This window comes from Sus scrofa, chromosome 1 (genome assembly GCF_054392235.1).
Source record: "Sus scrofa isolate SSC_HxYL_T2T_F1_AM1 chromosome 1, Sscrofa_HxYL_maternal_Yorkshire_Landrace_v2.0, whole genome shotgun sequence".
NCBI lineage: Eukaryota > Metazoa > Chordata > Mammalia > Artiodactyla > Suidae > Sus > Sus scrofa.
In genome coordinates, this window is record NC_139383.1 from 162,890,602 (window position 1) to 162,912,700 (window position 22,099).

At 37.8% G+C, this 22,099-nt stretch overlaps 1 long non-coding RNA gene across 2 annotated transcripts in view; it reads right to left on the reverse strand.

Annotated features, from left to right (window-relative positions):
• LOC110257000 (uncharacterized) overlaps positions 1-22,099 on the reverse strand; it is a 352,563-nt gene that overhangs the window by 205,547 nt on the left and 124,917 nt on the right. Inside the window, exon 3 of one of the 2 annotated variants that reach the window (XR_014840925.1) lies at positions 5,444-5,538. The exons of the other annotated variant lie outside the window; for it this stretch is intronic. This is a non-coding gene — a long non-coding RNA (uncharacterized LOC110257000). The remainder of the gene's footprint in view (positions 1-5,443; positions 5,539-22,099) is intronic. 2 annotated transcript variants of the gene reach the window in all.

Here is a 22,099-nt window from a genome sequence, read left to right on the forward strand (position 1 = left end):
AGGAAGTTATTGCATAAATTTGGAAATTTCATTTTGCTTCTTAACCTTTAAAGAAGGATGAGAATTCATATTCATGATAGAAGCTAAACAGATGCTTATGTTGGGAAGGAAGGGGGAGGCTGAGTGGGAAATGATCAAACAGAAAGCTTTGCCAGGCAATCTATAGACTTGATCAGAGTGATAATGATGTTGAATATATGAGAAATTACACCATAAATAAATCTACCATATTACAAAAACTGCAACTAAATATTAAGAATACCTCAAAAACCAAACTAAGGCAAAAGATATATTTATGAACAAAATGCCATGATTCAGCTTTACAATTTCTTTGTAACGTAAGAATTTCAAGTGTTTCGAAATTACTTGCTCAAGTACAAAGTCATGCTTTCTTAACCTGTCACAACTATGTAGCTCTATTTATTGTAATTCTTTATAATTGCTCCCTTAGTTATGTTAAAGACTACTTTGCTAATTAGCCCTTCTTGAATGTTCTGATGATTCTCAGATTCTTGCTTCCTCTTTATCCAGGCTCTGTGTACTCTGGCTTTTATTTGCATTGACCTCTGACATTTCAATTTTCTGTTTGCTTTTTAATTCCTAGCTAATTAGAGGATTTCCAATTCCTCACGATAACAAAGTTCTTGTGCAAAGCAAGTAATTAGAATATCTGATGACAAGAACTGAGATTTTGGCACCCCAGGGTTGAAAGATCATACCTCCAAGCAGCATTTTCCCGAAGGATGTTTTGTGTTTCGGCAATTAACCTCCTGTTCAGGACATGGTCTGCTATTCATCTCATAACATCCCTTGGATGAGATTATTTCAAAGTCTGCCCTTTTAATGCCTTTTATCAGATGTGGTGAACCCTCAGGTCAAAGTAAAAAGGCCTAGAAAGAAAGTCTCCTCATCTTGTAGAAATGATCATAGAGCCTTTTATTAGAAATGTATCTCTGAAAGCTTGCAAATTGCCTCTTGCCCTGTATACAGTGTCCACAGCTATGTTTCATTACAGCTATTTCCTCAAGTGAATTACAGTACCGGCTGTGCATATGCATTTGGATGAGACACATATGTGCACACATACACACACACTTCCCTATGGACTCACAAATTGTTGGAAGAGAATTAGCGTCTGAGTAGGCAAAGAGCTAGACAGGATATAGGAACATTATATTTTCACAAAATTGTAGCAACAAGTTTTCACTGCTCCAGTCTGGGTATACACATTCTGTGATTAGCATTGTCATTTATGCTGTAGATACAGATATGATCAAACTGTGAGTTTTCCCTATCTTCTAGAACCACAGAGAATAAATGAAAAGCCAACCTAAGAGTATTAATACCACCAGATGTGGACAGAGAAGAAACATCCACATCTGCATGCAGACCCAGGAAGACTTCAGGAAAGAGAGCACAGTTGCCTTGGGATTTGACCACTATAGAAAAGCTTTCTGGGCAGAGGCAAGTGTAGGGGTGGTAGGGTGTGTGTGGTGGGGTGATTGTGGTGAGAGAAGGGATTCCAAACTGTGAAAATGCACAGCCTGGAGAAAACCATTCAAAACTTAATCCCGGATGGCCAGACTGGCAAGCAGTGGGAAAAAAATGAATCTGGACATCTAAGTAGTTAAGGAATAAAAAATAGATGGCTCCTCTTCTACAGCAGTAATCACCTAGCAAAAGCTTTGGCAGAGAAGCCCATGCCAAAGAAAAGACGCTTCAGATTTCACTCCACAGAAGATGAAGATCCATGGGAAATGTGTTATTGATGTCTGTTGGTCTAAGATTGTTTTTCCAGTAATAGGAAGGCTGTACAAGTTGGGTTGTGACCAGAGACAGCACAACCAGTAAGATGACTAATGAGGGTAGAAAACAGGGGATACAGACATGACATTAAACAATGGCAGTGGAGTGGCAAAATATACAAGGTGTATTTAGAAGAGAGACTCTAAAAGCACTTGTTGACTGATGAAATGTAGCTTGTTTAGTCCCCGTTTTCTGACTTGGGAGAGCACACTAAGGAGGGAGATCTGATGCACAGGCTCAAAGGATGTTCCATCACCTCAGGAACCTGTAATTTTCAGCATATACTGTGACTGCTCAAGACTCATTTCTCAGTAGAGGTAAGACTTCCACTTGCCTCAAGGGGATGCTGTGATAATCGATGAATTAGACTATAAACTGCATGGCCTGAGAAGCAGGTCTGCATATTAGCTAGTATTATTTTAAAGATATCATGAATTTATTATGACTTTGAGGCAATCAAGATAAAATGTCTATACCTGGATTAAGAATACACTACAGACAATGTATGGTTGTCAGAATAAAGGTTATGAGATCAAGCTCACAGACAAATCTAGAAATTTCCAGGATGAAAACAAAACAGGTGAACATTCAATTTTGAAAGATGTCAACATGATAGGGAGAACACAAAAAAGCTGAGGGTACCTGGGAGTCCAAGAAAAGAGTGAATGTAGAAATCAGGCAATTTATGAAAGCCTTCTCACTCAAATCTGGAACAAGACAGGGATGCGCACTCTCACCACTGCTCTTCAACATAGTTTTGGAAGTCCTGGCCACAGCAATTAGACAAACAAAAGAAATAAAAGGCATCCATATAGGAAGAGAAGAGTCAAAACTGTCACTGTATGCAGATGACATGATACTATACATAGAAAACCCTAAGGACTCAACCCCAAAACTCCTTGAACTGATTAATAAATTCAGCAAAGTGGCAGGATATAAGATTAACATTCAGAAGTCAGTTGCATTTCTGTATACCAGCAATGAAACATTAGAAAAGGAATACAAAAATACGATACCTTTTAAAATTGTACCTCACAAAATCAAATACCTTGGAATACACCTGACCAAGGAGGTAAAGGACCTATATGCCGAGAACTATAAAACTTTAATCAAAGAAATCAAAGAAGATGTAAAGAAATGGAAAGATATTCCATGTTCCTGGATTGGGAAAATCAATATTGTGAAAATGGCCATCCTACCCAAAGCAATCTACAGATTCAATGCAATCCCTATCAAATTACCCATGACATTTTTCACAGAACTAGAACAAACAATCCAAACATTTATATGGAACCACACAAGACCCAGAATTGCCAAAGCAATCCTGAGAAACAAAAGCCAAGCAGGAGGCATAACTCTCCCAGACTTCAAGAAATACTACAAAGCCACAATCATCAAAACAGTGTGGTACTGGTACCAAAACAGACAGACCGACCAATGGAACAGAATAGAGAATCCGGAAATAAACCCTGACACCTATGGTCAATTAATCTTTGACAAGGGAGGCAAGAACATAAAATGGGAAAAAGAAAGTCTATTCAGCAAGCATTGCTGGGAAACCTGGACAGCTGCATGCAAAGCAATGAAACTAGAACACACCCTCACACCATGCACAAAAATAAACTCCAAATGGCTGAAAGACTTAAATATACGACAGGACACCATCAAACTCCTAGAAGAAAACATAGGCAAAACACTCTGACATCAACATCATGAATATTTTCTCAGGTCAGTCTCCCAAAGCAACAGAAATAAGAGCAAAAATAAACCCATGGGACCTCATCAAACTGAAAAGCTTTTGCACAGCAAAGGAAACCAAAAAGACAACTTACAGAATGGGAGAAAATAGTTTCAAATGATGCAACTGACAAGGGCTTAATCTCTAGAATATATAAACAACTTATACAACCCAACAGCAAAAAAACCAATCAATCAATGGAAAAATGGGCAAAAGACCTGAATAGACATTTCTCCAAAGAAGATACACAGATGGCCAACAAACACATGAAAAAATGCTCAACATCACTGATTATAAGAGAAATGCAAATCAAAACTACCATGAGATACCACCTCACACCAGTCAGAATGGCCATCATTAATAAATCGACAAATAACAAGTGCTGGAGGGGCTGTGGAGAAAAGGGAACCCTCCTGCACTGTTGGTGGGAATGTAAACTGGTACAGCCACTATGGAGAACAGTTTGGAGATCCCTTAGAAATCTATACATAGAACTTCCATATGACCCTGCAATCCCACTCTTGGGCATCTATCCGGACAAAACTCTACTTAAAAGAGACACATGCACCCGCATGTTCATTGCAGCACTATTCACAATAGCCAGGACGTGGAAACAACCCAAATGTCCATCGACAGATGACTGGATTCGGAAGAGGTGGTATATATACACAATGGAATACTACTCAGCCATAAAAAAGAATGACATAATGCCATTTGCAGCAACATGGATGGAACTAGAGACTCTCATACTGAGTGAAATGAGCCAGAAAGAGAAAGACAGATACCATATGATATCACTTATAACTGGAATCTAATATCCAGCACAAATGAACATCTCCTCAGAAAAGAAAATCATGGACTTGGAGAAGAGACTTGTGGCTGCCTGATGGGAGGGGGAGGAAGTGGGAGGGATCGGGAGCTTGGGCTTATCAGACACAACTTAGAATAGATTTACAAGGAGATCCTGCTGAATAGCATTGAGAACTATGTCTAGATACTCATGTTGCAACAGAAGAAAGGGTGGGGGAAAAACTGTAATTGTAATGTATACATGTAAGGATAACCTGACCTCCTTGCTGTACAGTCGGAAAATATTAAAAAAAATGAATTTTAAAAATGAAAAAAAAAAGAAATCAGGCAATTTAATATAGACTCAGTGGACCAGAGTTAAGGAGCAGGTACCCAGGCTCCGAAGGGAAGGACATCAATCGAACCTTTGTTTCCAAAAGTATACTGATATTCACATATGTATTCCTATTAGAATGCACATATTATGTGTTTGTTTTTCAGGTCTGTCTTCCATTTTGAAAAATCATAACCTTCAGTATCAGTTATCTACTGATAGTAATGAATCGTCCCCAATCTCAGTAACTAAGGAAAAACAAAAAGATTTGCTTACAAATAATGTGTCTTCAGGCTGGGTTCGGCTAAGCAGTTCTTCTGATGGTCTCTTCTGGGATGGCTCTTTGCATTCATACATGCGTGGTAAGAACACTTAAGATCTACCCTCTCAGCAAATGTCAAGTATAAAATACTGTTAACTACAGTCACTATGTGGTATATTAGATCTTTGGAACTTATTCACCTTGCATAACAGAAACTCTGTGCCTTGACCAACATCTCTCCATTTCCTCAACCCTCCAACCCCCTGGCAACCACCATCCTATTCTCTGCTTCTACAAGTGTGACTATTTTAGGTTCCACATTCAAGTGAAATTGTACACTATTCGTCATTCTATATTTGGCTTATTTCACTTGGCATGACATCTTTCAGGTTCATCTATGTGGTTGCAAATATCAGAATTCCCTTCTTTAATGCTGAATAAAGTACATGATCTATATACCTTGGTTATGTAGCAGCTTGAATGGGGCTGTAATAACTAAGACGCCTTCACTTACATTGCTGGCAGCTGCAGCTGGTAGTGGTCTTGGCCGCATGTCTCCAATAAGGCAACTGATGTCTTCTTCACATGGCAGCCTCTGGTTCTGAGAGGCTGAATGAGACAGACAGAGACAGAGAATGGAAGCTCAAGGCTTCCTGAGGCTCAGGCTCAGAACTCCACCAATTTTACTACCTTCTGTTGGTCAAAGTAAGTCACAAAGCTCACTCAACATCAAGGGGGTGAATTTTATTTCTCTATGAGAGAAGCTACAAATAATTCTTGGCCATTTTCAACCTACCATGCCACCTTAGGGAAAGAAGCACATGGTTTGATTTTGTTTTCCCAGTTCCTGATACACTATTATTCTTAAAGCTATACTGAATGAGGCACAGTTCTGTGGGGTATACTTCCTTTACAAACATCAATGGTTAAAAGTTTAAAAAACAAAAAATGTCTGCAATAAAACAGAACCAGATTTACTAAGATTGACAACAAAAAAATGAATCTATATGAGGAATGAAGCCATACCTCAATAGTATGACTTTGCTTTTGAATTTTATCCTCCCCCTGAGAGCTTAATTTTCACTGCTGCCAACACCATGTACTCACACACTTTAAAACTATGACCCAGGAGCCTTTCCTTGCTACTCCATATCATCTTAGATGAAACAAATCTGAACCATTATATAAGATTTTACTATGGAAAAAAAAAAAAGGTCAAGAGTAACATAAAACCAAATACAGCTTATTTGCAAAGGTTTCAGACCCCATTCTATTATTCCTCAAGCTTCCACCTTGACTCTCTAAGAGGCTTCATTCCGTGTCTCAATGGCTATCCCCCTTACTGCCTAAACTCAGCAAAGATTGTCTTTGAGAATGGCATCAACTCCTTCTCCCACTGGCTTCAGAATTTTACTTTCCTGCCTGAGGATTTAGGTCTTTTTCAGGTACTGAGCCTAGAGAACTGCAGTCAGAGGGACTCCACATCCTACTCACCAGGATGTGACGTTAACTTTGGTCACTATTAGAATTGTAACTAGAGAGAAATAATCCCATCACCCAGAAATGATGTAAAACCAAGTGTACCCACTTGCAGTGCAGGTGCTTTATCACATAGACCTAAGAAATATACAAGATAAAGTGATTCAACATTTTTTTTTTCCAATCAGAGTTTTTCTGATGTGTCTGAGCAAGAGAGAACAAGGAGAGTAGGAAGAAATGTCCAACCTAATTTAAAATCTATAAAAATGCAATAGAGTTGTTCCCTAAGTTAAAGTACATTCCATGAAACTACTTGCTTCTTGACATCTGTGTAGTAAAATTTTCTGAATGTTCTATAACATTTTGCAACCATTTTCAATTTTTCATAGCTCTAAGGTTACTCCTCATTTCTCTAAATCAATGTTAGGGGAAGACACAAAGCCTCAGACAAATGATCATTTAGTCTCAAATTATCCCCAAGACCATTTAATTGACAAAGAAAACAGATGCTAAATGAACCTGGCTATCCCATCCAGTAACTAAATCTGAAATTTATCCCCACCATTTTTCCCTTTAGTTTTTTAGTACTAACCATAGTGTCACTTTTGCCTGGAGTTATAAAATTTTTCATTGCATTCTCCAAGCTAGAGAGAACTTACATAATATAAAAGAAAATGGAGAATAGAGGACATACAGCTGCATATAGAAAAAGGATTTCCTTTTATGTCCCATGAGGCCACCTTGGAGCCAAAGTTCCAGGAACGCAGGAAGAACCAAGAATCTTCAAAAGGCAGAAACTTGAATTTAAAGAAATTCTATATTTCAAACAGAAAATGTCCCAAGGGAAAAAAGAGATTAAAGTTCAAATTTTTCAAAATCAGCAAATAAGAAAGTATCAGAAATTCTACTTTCATATGTATAACAGAAATAAATGAAAATTTTCATAGGCAAAGCAACAAAGCATATTTGTGGTAATAGTGGTAAACCAAATTTACATAGAACACTATGGAAAGTACATTTCCATAGAACACTACAAAATACCTACAATATTAATTTTTTTGATCCTCTAAAAAGAACTAATATTTTGGTTGGACTATCAAATCTTATGGATTGAAGATGTGCATTATTCCGTGTGAAAATTATTTAGCTTGAACTCAATAGTGGGGTTCATCATAGCCAACAACACACTCTCTTTCATGTAACAACACAATCAGATGCTGTTAGACTCAATACCCAGATAAAGACAGAGGTGACTGCTCCAAGGTCTAACATTCACAGGATTATTGGGTACCATAAATCAGTCACTGAGGAGTTCTCATCGTGGCGCAGCAGAAACAAATCCAACCAGGAACTATGAGGTCGAGGGTTCGATCCCTGGCCTCGTTAAGTGGGCTAAGGATCCAGCTTTGCTGTGAGCTGTGGGGTAGGTCATAGGTGGCAGATGCAGCTTGGATCTGGCGTTGCTGTGGCTGTGGTATAGGCAGGCAGCTGTAGCTCCTGTTAGACCCCTAGCCTGGGAACCTCCATATGTTGCAGGTGCAGCCCTAAAAAAGCCAAAAAAAAGTAGTAATAATAAAAAATAAAAATAAATATTCAGAGTGGCTATAGCAGACTGAATGGGTTATATAATTGAATGTAAGAGACTAAGTCATCCTTTTTTTTTTAATCCAATATCCCAACATGCATGTTGGTCCACCAGCATCAAGAGCTAATGCCAGAGGCAACCCCAAACCCATAGAATCATACAAGGTCCAGGTGTCTGAACCTTCAGACAATCAGAAGATGACATCATCATTTTGGTCCCCCAAGACCCATTGTTAGTACATCTGTTACTGCAACCCAATTCCAAGAAGTTGGGCTGCTGAAGTCACTGTTTAGTATCAGTTATAAATAGACAACTGGCAAAAAAAAAAAAATAGAGAAAAAGGACTCCTTGTTTCTCATGTATTTGCCTCTTTTCCTCCCGATGCCAGACTCCCATTATAAGTCTCTTCATGCTCTAGGAGAACATGCTGTTCCTGTGGCTGCTCAAAAGTGACACCAGACACAGGTTATTTCCCCCATGAATATAAAATCATTTCATCATCTCTTTCACCATCAAAACTGATTTTTCACCCCAGGACTCTGCTAGGTAACCCGAATAACTGCTTTAAATGAAACATTCATGGTTTACATAGTGTTAATTTGATATCACTGCCACCTACCACGTCACATTCAGTAAGGGATGTACTGGCTGAACTCAGTGAAGGAACAGTGCGCAAAGTAACCCGAGGGAAAACAATTTAGTAAGCTGGTGGGACTGTGGTTTCCACTAAAGTCACACTGAATGTGTGGCTGCCTGTATACATAAGTTTACAAAGAACACAGAACTACTAGATCTTCCTTTATGAGCCACATCGGATTGAAATGCAATCCTCCAACAGACAGCTTTTTACTGCTTCAGCCATGTCTTCCACTTGAAATTTAGTAGAGAACAACACATAAGCCCATAGGTTTTTTTTAACCTCTTGATGGGAATTATCAAGTCCTAGACTTTAATGCTGGTGAAAAGCAGCTGAAATGTAAATTATAAATAACAACAATAATATAAGAAAGGGTTCATTTTAAATTTCCTAAGAATCCAGTGTGTAGTTACGTATTTTCAAGTGAAAGCAGAAGCTTCCTATTACCTGCCACTCCTGGAGGGTGAACCAGGCACAGATGATTGCTTTATTATCACCCTCCTGAGGATTCACCAGATGTTGGAGACAACAGAAAAGTGCCTGTTTGGATGGATGCCTCTAACTAATAGGAAATAGCAAGGGGGTGGACTAGCAAGGACAGACTTCAACATTTTTCACAATAGTCAATGTTTAGCTTTCCATTGCTTGCTTTTTTTTAAATTATTATTCCCTATATAAGCCTATCAGTAATTTTAAAACACTTTTTAAGCAATCAAAATATAAAAAAATACTTTTCTCTTGTCTGATCACCATGCATGGATGTGATCTCTATGCGGCACTTATGTTTGGGCTACGCTGAAATACACTCTCTATAAGAAGTCAGTGAACTTTTCTGAAAGAGCAGATAAATATTTTAGTTTTTTATGGGCTATAGAGTCTTTGTCACAATTACTCAATTCTGTCATTGTGTTAAAGTGGTACAGAGGATATGTATAGAAATGAGCACATATAGGTTGCAAAACAAACAAGCAAAAAAATGTTATTTACAAAAAAGGGCAACAAGCTGCATTTCTCCTGTAATAAGATCTGGCAACCACTCTTCTACAAAATGTTTCTGTGTACTTTTTTCCACTCACTATATCCTATATCCTCTTCATGGATGGTATTCAGTATCTGTTCTAGATTTGATAAATAGATGTGTTTAAAACAAATTTAATGTTGATAAATGTAAAGACATTTCTGAAAAGGCTTATTAAGAAAAAAAATCACTTTTTCCCTTTTCCTATACAGTGTCAAAATGTTATTTTTAAGGGATTGCCTGGGACAATCTACTCAGACCTATAAGCACATTTCACTTTTAGAAGAGGAGCACAAAGAGCAGTTCAAGCTTTCGCTCAAAAACTACTTAAAATTTATACCACAAGATCCTTAGGAATCGATGCCTTAAATATTTTGCTGTGCTGTTTTCATAGAGTATTAAATGACACTACTACAAAAAAAAAAAAGAGTACTTTAAAAACATTGGGGAAATCCTTCTAGATTTAAAAACTAAAATACTTAATTGTTTACGAATAAAGAAATCTGGTTTAGAAATTAATGTGAAAAGCTTTCCTATGAAATTATAATTTAGTTGGATTTTTCTACTTAAACTAAATTATCTTTTGATTCATGTTTTGGTAGTGATTTCACTTAAGTGGTCATGCAACTGTACTCATAAAGTTTATCATATACCTACCATATTATGACATTGCAAACTTAATGATAGATTATCTAGCTCTTTGATACCCCAGAGCATATATGAGACTTAAGAAAATAAGATGTTCTTGGGGTTCAAGGGAGACATGACATGTCCCTAAATGGGTAGGATATGGAAAAGATTCATGGAGTCCTATCTTTTTTCCAAGGCACATCATAATATAACTTGGATGATATTTTCACATTTAATTTCTCATTTCTACCATATCACATAAATGTCTTCTGCATTTATATTTCCTCACGTGGTTTCTAGTAAGGAATACTGGTCTTAACCTTGGCCATCCTGGCGACCTTTCCAAACCTACTTCAAACATCCTAACATGGGAGTTCCCGTCGTGGCTCAGTGGTTAACGAATCCGACTAGGAACCATGAGGTTGCGGGTTCGATCCCTGGCCTTGCTCAGTGGGTTAAGGATGCAGCGTTGCCGTGAGCTATGGTGTAGGTTGCAGACGCAGCTCGGATCCCGCGTTGCTGTGGCTCTGGTGTAGGCTGGTGGCTATGGCTCAGATTCGACCTCTAGCCTGGGAATCTCCATATGCCACGCCAGCAGCCCTAGAAAAGGCAAAAAGACAAAAAAAAAAAAAAAAATCCTAACATGAAGGCTCATTCATTTTGCCTTCTTCACACAAATCAAAATTTCTCTCTCTCTGTTCAGAGCTGTAAAGAACATCTACTCAGATCTATAAGCACTTTCCATGCTTAAAAAAAAAAAGCACCAATCACATAATGAGGCTTTTCCCTGTGTGGGTGTTTCAAGACTGAGGGTCTGAGATTTTTACTCATAAGCTAATAAGGGATGGTGGCACAAGATGTGAAATGCCTGTGTCACAAAGACCTTTACTACCTATAGCAATAAGAGCCGCCAGAGGACAGTGCTCCAAGTCCAAGTTGCTTCAGCAATGCAAGGACCAGGTGGTACCCGCACACAGGAGGCTGCGTGACAGGAAAGGAACCCTGAGCTCAGGGCCCTGAAGCTTTCTCAGGGCCACAAGCATGCCAGACTTTGCCTCGAGGAAGCTATCTTTACTATCCTGGACGTTAAATAGCTCTTCCCTCTGCCCCAGAGGCAGTTACTGGCCTCTCTTCCTGGACATGCCCTGCCAGGAGAGCTGAAGTCACCCAGGCCAGAACAAAGCAGTCTGTGTTCCTACTCACAGACCCGCTGCAATGTGAGAGGCATGGAGAAACATCTCCCACAGTGAGTTGCCCTTCTTTGCATTTCAGAGCAGTCTTCTCTCGTGTTCCAGTGAGGATGATCCTGAGATGAGGATTTGAGTAGAACTGCTCTGGGAGAAGGGCCAGAAGACACCAGTAGGGGAGCAAGAGGGAAAAAAGGGACAGAAGGAAGCAGTAAAGGGGAAGTCAGCAATCCATGGACTGGTGCAGGTGACTGGAGGGGCTCATGATTCTGGGACCTCAAGGGAGACCTTGTAGAATAAAACAAGAACTCTGAAGTAGTCCCCTCAAGAGAGGGTCATCCCAACTGTACTTGGCTACAATTTGAGAATTACTCCTGGAAGGTGACAGTATCTCTGATGGCTTTGCCTGTTGGGCTCAAAAAGGGAATAAGCTAGGAAGGAAAAGGAAAGGAATGAAAAGAAAATCTTTTAGCTGATTGGGACATTACACATTAACATAAAAATGGTCAGATCCATATCAACGTGGGCAAGGCATGGCCAGTAGCCACAAGGGCAGAATTTTTTTTAACCAATTAGAAAAACTGAGCTTATTGTTGGAACTTAATTTCTTCTTGTTGGATGGAAGAGAGAAGTTGAAATGGGTCTTGCAAAAAGAGTATTGATAGGCCAGAGTAGAGAAAAAAATACAGAATTTATCTCTAAAAAAAAATTTTAACAAGTAAATGTGCCATCTGACATTATATAGAATTACACCTATCTGAAATATTTAATTCTGCTAATTCACTTCTAGGCCATAAAAAAAAAAGGCCCTAACACTCATAAGATCCCCATTTAGTGTGATAAACACTAGTGAACATTGGCTCTTCTTTTAAAATTTATCATATTCATATCATCATATAAAAAGGAAGAGCACAATGAATATGTCATGGATGATGTGTAATTCACTTTCAAACATCTTTAACAGGAAAGCCTTTGTCTCATCATCTATATTCTATCAGTTGAGAGTCTGAAATAAAATTCTTAAACTAAACTTTTGAATACAACTACGTATTCTAAATAAAAGAATTACATTCTGAATGTGTGCCTTCCCATAGATTAGACAGAGGCTCACAGGGAGATTTCAATACTCTGACCATGAAGATACAAAATTGTCTAATGATGTCCTTATTCCTCCTGGCATTAAAGAGTTCCTTACAGTTTAGGCATCGATCAACTACTGGCTACATAAGGGCTCCCACTGATTTTTTTCAAAGATGCTGTAGAAATTCTCTCAAATCCTGGCTCTTGCCAGGGAGCTGAGCTTCTGCCTGCCTTTGTTAAAACAACTCTAAGATGAGACCATCAACTGGGCACACATCTTCACCCAAATTTACTTCATGTTATTCACAAACTACTTCAATTTTCTTCCAAACCATCTAGCCTCACTCAAGACAACAGAAAAACTCTTTAAAGGAGCCCAGTTATGCTTATCTATCCTAGCATATGGTAGTTAAAAGGAATATTGGAGTCATTTAATGTTACTTCCCAAGCCATTATCCTCTCTAGTGAACTGTTAGGCAAGCATCCTTCAGTTTCTGCTCACCTGCCTACTGCCCTATAAGGCAGTGCTCTGAGTGGTGATAAACCCTTTGTTTAAAGGGCCAAAGGGGATCATTCTTCAACTTCTTCCATTAGCCTCCAAGTTTATCCTCAAGCAACACAAAATAAATATCATTAGGAACCATTATGTAAGGAAGGTCAAGCCTACCCTCCCTTTCAAATTTAGTTCTTTAAATCATCTCTCACATGGCATTTATCCTAAAGTTCCTCCAGATCCATCACCAACCTTTTCAGGCTCCACTCTACATTTCCCAATATTTCTTTTAAAAAACAGATTTTTAGCAACAAAGAATTAAAAACAAAAAATATGCACATTTTTACGGTATTCTTATGTCATAGGATGATTTATTTACCTCAAGTGTTTTTTAATATACAAGAGACATTCAGTTTACTTTACCACAAATATTTCTAGGTACAAATTTAGATTTCATTAATAGGAAAAATATACAATTAAATATTTCAGACACCAGGGTAAAGAGCATATTTATTAAATATTTGTTAGTCCCCTTTGTACGTAAATACACTAATTACTGATAAACTAAATCAGTATTTCTGACCCATATTAAGGACTAATAACAGTGAATCTATTATTTACATTGTACACCAATAAAAACATTTTAATTTTAAAATTCACAATCCAAAACCAAAAACATTTTAAAGATTAAAGGGACACAAAAGAGGTTATAAAATTATCAAAAGTATTGGTTTTCAGGGAAGAAATAGCAAAAGCATATGGTGACATATATTTTGTGAGTTTCTTTCCATAGGTAAAAGAATACCTACAACTTCAGACAATAGCACACTAGCTGTAGACTCTGTTCTCTTTATCTAATGGATAAAGCAGATACCAATTTCTAAAATGCTGAATATTGCCAAGGAATTATACCTCCAAAAGGCAACCTTTCCTAAAAACTCCCATTATGTCTATAAATGACCACATCAATAAAAATCATCTAAGTACTCAACCAGCAAAATCTGACTGGACATGAGCTGTGCAGCTTCTATATCAGCTTAACATGAAATGTCTCACCCTGCCTTCCAGTTCCTTTAAACCAGAACCCACATGTAGTAGCAAAGCAATCTCAACCCTGTACACTATGGGGTGGCCAAGCAGCCAGTGGGAGACTCTGGCTCCCCAAATAACTTCAAGTGGCTGAAACACCAGTGCTTGATGTCCCCTCTTTAGGCCACCCACTTCTAGACTGTTACCTTCCTAAGTCATCAAGAGTTCTATGTTCAGGTGTCCTAGACTCTAACCTTCTTAATTCACCAAGTATCCAGAGCTCTGAACTTCCATTGCTTATTTTCCCTCCGGTGATTGTTGTTCAAATTTGGTGGAACTTTAAAAATCCAATCTCATTGTGTTTGCTTCAATACATTTTCTAAGCTCCACTGCCTGTGTATTCCCAGAAATGCACAGAGCATTTTAAGAAGACCAACTCTTACTTTTTACATTTCACCAAAGAACACACCACACTTGATGTATGTTCTTTGAGTATAAATTTATGGCACATTTTTCAAGGCATTCACTGTCAATTCAGCTACATTGCTATTTTGGACTGTTTTATGATGTCCATTTTTCTCAGGCTGACACTTCAGTGGGTCCTAACACACACACATTCACTGGGGAAGTCTAAACACTAAAGAAATACAGGGTTATCAATCAGGCAGCAAACACTGAAAATCTACTAGGGTCAAGATCTCTGCTGAGTGAGAGTGGATCAGAGAGGGCCAAAACACAGTCCCAACATAAAGGAGCCTGTGATCTTTTGGGGGAGCCGGAAAACATGAAATGTAAACCAAATTGCTAGAAAGCATGTGATACCTGCCACAAAGTTTCAAAGAATGGTCAGAGGCAAATATTTTAAGGTGAAATTGATGCCCAAACTTAAAGCTGCCTAAGTGTGCTGTCAGCACTCTTCACACATTTCAGCATTTTTTCTGCTCTATGTTTGGGACAACTCAGCATTGCTACCAGACTTGTCTAAGGTCTTTTTTCATCACAAGGAATTGCAAATGCATCTTCCACAAGGACTTGATTTGAGTTTGTCCATGAGAAGCACTTGTATGAAATGTGGAATACATGAGCATGGAGGCACTTTCTCTAGAGGGAGTTGCACCCAGATGTGTTGAGTGACATGAGATGGCCAGGTGGGCTCCTGGAGAGCCCCTGACAAACACATACCTTCTTGTTGCAGGCTGTGTTGGTTGGTGATAGTTCCCCAGAGATTCTTTAGAATTGCAGCCTTTTCTCAGGAAGCACTTGATAACCAGCTGCTGGGAGCTTCTGGCTGAGGTCTATACAAGGACACTCCTGAACTTCACCATCAGCCTCCCTGACCTTTACTCTTCCAGTTCTTGCTACACTGTGTAAGCCCCTATTTCTTTATGAGATCCTATGTCCCTGGAGTACATACAGTGCTTGTGCTTTCTAGGCAGGAACCCTGATGGCCACACATGAGCATCCCTATAAGGTAATAAAATGATCTGGGGAAGTGTGTGCATTCCCAGGCACTGTTTCTCTACTAAAACAAAATCATTCACAGTGAACAATGCACAAGGGGGAGAGTGGGAAAGATACACCAAATTCTAAGTCTGGCAACTCATTCACTTTGAGTGAGTCAAACAGGAAGGTGGATTGAGAGTCAAAAAGGATGCTTCAGCAGAGTTGGGAGGAAAAGTCTAACAGGAAAGTAAACAGGGCTGGAGGTGGTGGAGTGGAACAAGGCCAGGGTGGGGGTGGAGGTGGTAGAGCTCACCTGGAAGGAAGGCACAAGTTCTAGGAAGAAGAATAAGGCAGCAAGAAGACATGGAAGTTAGTCCAGCTAAGGAAATCAGGTGACTTTTGAGCAATCAGAGTGAAAACAATCTTAAGGTCAAATACAAATGATTGGGATAGGATTTGATGAACATTATGTTTGAGGGAGCAGAGTATCTTTTCCCCACCCTCCCCATCCTAAAAGTTGGATCCCCACACAGCTCAAGAACACCATATATAGATCTACATGTAAAGCTCCCATGTTAGTCCCCTTCTTCCTTATTTCTATACATCATTTTTTAAACATCACAACTTAAGTTGTACTGTCATCCACTTTAGGCACTGCAGGGAACAAGACTTTAAAAGCTTCACCAAGGTGAGAGGAGCCACAGTATAGTCATGAAAGCTGATAAAACACAGGACAAAGCAGATCCAAGCACATCTTAACAGTTGTAGTTTCCAGCCAAAGCCCAGTATGCTGAAATGCACATGGTGGGTATACTTTTAGCAAACTTAAGATTTGTTTTTAATAGTAGCAAAATTATCTTTAATTGAAAAGGCAACCTATGGAATAAGAGAAGATTTTGCAAATTATATCTGATATAGAGTCAGTATTCTGTGTATGTAAGGAATTTCTACAACTCAACAAAAATAATCTGATTTTAAAATGGGCAAGTGACCTAAATAGACATTTCTCCATAGATGACATACCAATAGCCAATAAAGACAGGAGAAGACGTTAAATATTACAAATTAGAGAAATTAAATACAAATTAAAACACCATGAAATGACATTAAACATTAAACACATTAAAATAACTATTAAAAAGAGTAAGGATGTAGAGATATTGGAATCTTTGTGTTTCGTTGCAGGAGTTATAAAATGGTGTCAACACTAGGGGAAAAACAATTTTTTTAAACTACCATATGATCCACAATACCATTCATGGGTTATTTAAAAGAATTGAAAGCAGAGTCTCAAAAAGATATTTGCACACCTATGTTCACAGTAGCACTATTCACGACATCCAAGTGGTAGAAGTAACCCAAATATTCAAATGATTAAATAAAATGTAATATATATATACAACAGAATAACATTCAGCCTTAAAAAAAAAAAAAGAAATTTAGTCAAATGCTACAAAGAATAGCTTTCTATATGGAATAAGCCAGTCACTAAAGGGCAAATACTGCATGTATTTGAAGGTGTCTAGAATAGTCTAATTTATAGAAACAGAAAGTAGAACAGTGGTGCCAGGGAGTGGGTGGAAGGGAAAAGATGAGTGGTTTTTAATGGGTATAGAGTGTTTTTTTTTTTTTTTGCCAAATGCAATAATTTCTGGAGATCTCTTTTACAACAGTGCAAATATACTTAACACTGCTGAACTGCACAGCAAAGAGTGGGTAAGAAGGTAAATTTTGTGTTTTTCACAATTTTCTAAGAGCTTAAAAATTAACATTCAAAGAAATGTACATTGTCCCCACTACAGCTGGTACCTGTGTCTCTTTAGTCACATTTGCTGATGGCTTTTGTTTCCCTCTGAAGGCTTCCTTGATGTAATGTATTACTACACATAAGAATTTCCATGGACATATGCAGGGCACATAGCACTTCTATTTTTCCCCTTTGTTAACATTGTAGTACATTTTTGAAACATGAATTTCACAAACTAGCAAACCATCAAAACCTCATTAGCTTACATTTTACATATCACACCAAAAATACCAAAGACCATCAGTTCAAATGCTTAGCACATTTGCTAAGTTTCTAAATTATGCTTGGTGCTCAGTACATTATTACATTCAGAACCTCACAATCTACTAAGTAAAGAGATAATTATAACATCATAAATGCAAAGCAAATGAATATGCACAAGGTGAGAATTTCCAAGATGAAAGTACCTAAGCAACATGAACAGGACATGATTAATTGTCAGAGTACACAGTAAGAGCTTTGGAAAGGACTAAAAGCTGACAGAATTTACCAGGCAAATGGGAAAGAGGGAGGAGAGAAAAAGGCATTCTAGAAGAAGAGCATCAATAAATAAATATGGTGTTTCAGGAACTTCAGGTCTTTCAGTATTGCTGGAACTTGCAGTTCAAGAGAGAGAAAAAAAAAAAAGATAATTACAGAAAAAGGCAGGGACCAGATAATGGAGGGCCTTAAAACTCAGATTAAGATAACTTGGCCTTGTTATGTGGGAAATCCTTTCAGGCTTCAATGGGATATGGAATATAAGATCAAATTTTTACTTTAGAAAAATCACACAATCAAAGATGTTGATTGCAGTTTTGGCAAGGTAAGCCAATGAAAAGAAAGGAATCAATTAGAAACTAGAGGAAATCAATAAAACAGATTAAAAAACAGTAGAAGAAAATAAAATATCAATAAAACAAAGAGCTGGTTCTTTGACAGGGTAAACAAAATTGGCAAACCTCTGGCCAGACTCACCAAGAAGAAGAGAAATGAAAAAGGGGAAATCTCAATGGATACTGCAGAAATACAAAAAACTGTAGAGAATATTACGAACAATTACATGCCAACAAATTCGACAATTTAAAGCCCAATAAAACTCAATCAAGAAGACTTGGAGAATAGACTTGTGGTTACCAAGGGGGAAGGGGAGAGGTGGGAGGGACTGGGAGCTTGGGGTAAATAGATGCAGAATGTTGCCTTCAGGATGGATTAGCAATGGAATCCTGATGTGTAGCACTGGAAACTCTGACTAGCCAATTATGATGGAACACATAATGTGAGAAAAAAGAATGTATACACGTATGTGTAACTGGGTCACCATGCCGTGCAGTAGAAAAAAAAAATATATATATATATATATATATCAAGAAATAAAAAGAAAAAAATAGATCAATTGAACAGACTACTTGCAAGAAATTAAATTGAGTATGTAATAAAAACACTCCCTACAAACAAATGTCAAGGACCAGATGGTTTCACAGGCACAGTCTACACAACATAGAAAGAAGAACTTATACCCATCGCTCTTAAACTTTTCCAAAAGGTTGAAGGACATTCCCAAGATATTCCATGAAGCCACCATCACCCTAATACCAAGAAAAAAAGATACTACCAAAAAAGAAAATTATACATCAATATTTTTGATGAATATAGATGCAAAAATTCTCAAAAAAATTTTAGCCAACCAAATCCTACAACATATAAAAAAGATCATACACCACGACCAAGTGGCATTCATCCCAGGTTCACAAGGATGGTTCAACATACACTAATCAATCAACATCATACACCACATTAACAAAAGGAAAGTCAAAACCCACATGATCATCTCAATAGATACAGAAAAAGCAGCTGACAAAATTCAACATCCATTCATGATAAAAATTCTTACCAAAGTGAGTATAGAGGGAACATAGCTTAACATAATAAAGCCCATTTATGACAAATCCGCAGCCAATAAAATACTTAATGGAAAGAAGCCAAAAACCTTCCTGCCAAAACCTGGAACAAGACAAGGATGCCCATTCTCACCACTTTTACTCCACATAATATTCGAAGTCCTAGCCATTGAAATCAGACAAACAAAAGAAAAGGCATCCAAATTTGGAAGAGAAGAGGTAAAACTGTCACTCTATTCAGATGATATGATCCTATAAATAGGAAACCCTAAAGACTCCACACAAAAACTACCTGAACTGATCAATGAGTTCAGCAAAGTAGTGGGAAAAAACATTAACATTTAAATTTGGTTCCATTTCTGTATACTAACAACGAAATAATAGAAAAGGAATATAAAAATACAATACTTTTTAAAATCACATCCAAAATCACATCAGGAATAAACCTGACCAGGGAAGTGAAAGACTTATATGCTGAGAACTGTATAACATTAACCAAAGAAATTAAAGAGGATTCAAAGAAATGGAAAGATATCCCATGCTCCCAGATTAGAAGAGTATCATTAAAATGGCCATACTACCCACAGCAATTTACATATTTTATGTAACACTTATCAAATTACCCATAACATTTTTTTTTTGTCTTTTTTGCTATTTCTTGGGCCGCTGCCGTGACGTATGGAAGTTCCCAGGCTAGGGGTCTAATCGGAGCTGTAGCTGCCAGCCTACGCCAGAGCCACAGCAATGCAGGATCCAAGCCGTGTCTGCAACCTACACCAGAGCTCACGGCAATGCCGGATCCTTAACCCACTGAGCAAGGGCAGGGACCGAATCCGCAACCTCATGGTTCCCAGTCGGATTCATTAACCACTGAGCCACGACAGGAACTCTACCCATAACATTTTTTTTCACAGAACTACAACAAAAAAATCCAAAAATGTATATGGAACCATAAAAGACCCAGAATTGCCAAAGCAATCATAAGGGGGGAAAAAAATAAAGGAGGGGGCATAACTCTCCCCAACTTCAGACAATATTATAAAGCTACAGTAATCAAGATAGTGTCGTACTAGTTCAAAAACAGACATAAAGAAAAATGGAACAGAATAGAGAACCCAGAAATAAACCCAGACACCTATAGTCAATTAATCTTTGACAAAGAAGGCAAGAATATAAAATGGGAAAAAGTCTCTTTAAGTGGCACTGGGAAAATTGGACAGTTTCATGTAAATCAATGAAATTAGAACACACCCTCACATCATGCACAAAAATAAACTCAAAATGGCTTAAAGAGTTAAATATAAGACAAGACACCATAAAACTCCTAGAAGAGAACATAGGAAAAACATTGTCTGATATCAACCATACCAATGTTTTCTTAGGTCAGTCTCCCAAGGCAGTAGAAATAAAAACAATAAAGCAATGGGAACTAATCAAACTGACAAGCTTATGAATAGCAAAGGAAACCTTAAAAAAAAGACAACCTATGGAATGCAAGAAAGTAACTGCAAATGATTCAACTGACAAGGGCCTTATCTCCCAACTTTACAAACAACACATAAAACTCAATAGCAAAAAAATAACCCAATTGAAAAATTGGTAGAAGATCTGAATACACATTTCTGTAAAGAAGATATATAGATGGCCAACAGACACATGAAAAAATGCTCAACATCTTTAAGAGAAATGCAAATCACCAGTTGCCACCTCACAATGATCAGAATGGCTATCATTAATATGTCTACAAATAACGAATGCTGGCGAGGATATGGAGAAAAAGGAACCTTCCTACACTATTAGTATAACCACTATGGAAAACAGTATGGAGGTACCTCAGAAAACTAAATATAGAACTGCCATGTGATCCAGCAATCCCACTCCTGGGCATATATCCTGACAAAACTTTCCTTGAAAAAGATACAGGTACCCCTACGTTCATTACAGTACTATTCATAATAGCCAAGACATGGAAAAAAATCTGTCAAATATCCATTGACAGATGAATGGATTAAAAGGATGTGGTACATATACATGATGAAATATACATGATGGAATACTACTCAGCCATATAAAAGAGCAGAATAATGACATTTGCAGCAACATGGACTTGACTAGAGATTCTCATACTAAATTAAACAAGAAAGAGAGACAAGTATCATTTGATATTGCTTAGATCTGGAATCTAATATACAGCACAAATGAACCTGTATACAGAAAAGAAATTCATGGATATGTAGAACAGACTTGTGGTTGTCAAAGGGGAGAGGGTAGGAGTGGGATGGCCTGGGAGTTTGGGGTTTGTAGATGCAAACTATTGCATTTGGAGTGGATAAGCAATGAGAACCTGCTGTATAGCACATGGAACTATATCCAATCACTTTTGATGGAACGTGGAGGATAATGTGAGAAAAAGCATGTATATATACACATGTATAACTGGGTCACTTTGCTGTACATCAGAAATTGACATTGTATATCAACTAAAATAAAATTAAAAAATAAAATTTCTAACAACGGGAAAAAAGGAAAACTTGAAATATCTGGCTTAGGATACAGAACAACTCACTTAAAGGCAAATTGGCATGTGGCACAGAGGGAAAGTTCTAAGGACTATTCATAAAGTTAGCAGAGTGTGATAATTAGTTTGGTAGGCTCAACAACAGCAACAAAAAATCTAGGATGCCTTACTGGTTCTCAACTTTACAGTCTTCCACAGGCCAAAGAAAGTTAAGAGAGAAGTAACTTTGGAGAATGAAGAAGTAAATATTGGAGTTTGGGGATAATCAATATATTGAGTTGGGGCATTTTGGATATAGGCTCTTGTGGGGCACAAAATCAGCTAGGCCGAGAAGAATAGTTGAAAATATGTCTCCAAACCTCAAGGGCAAGGATGAGATTGGGG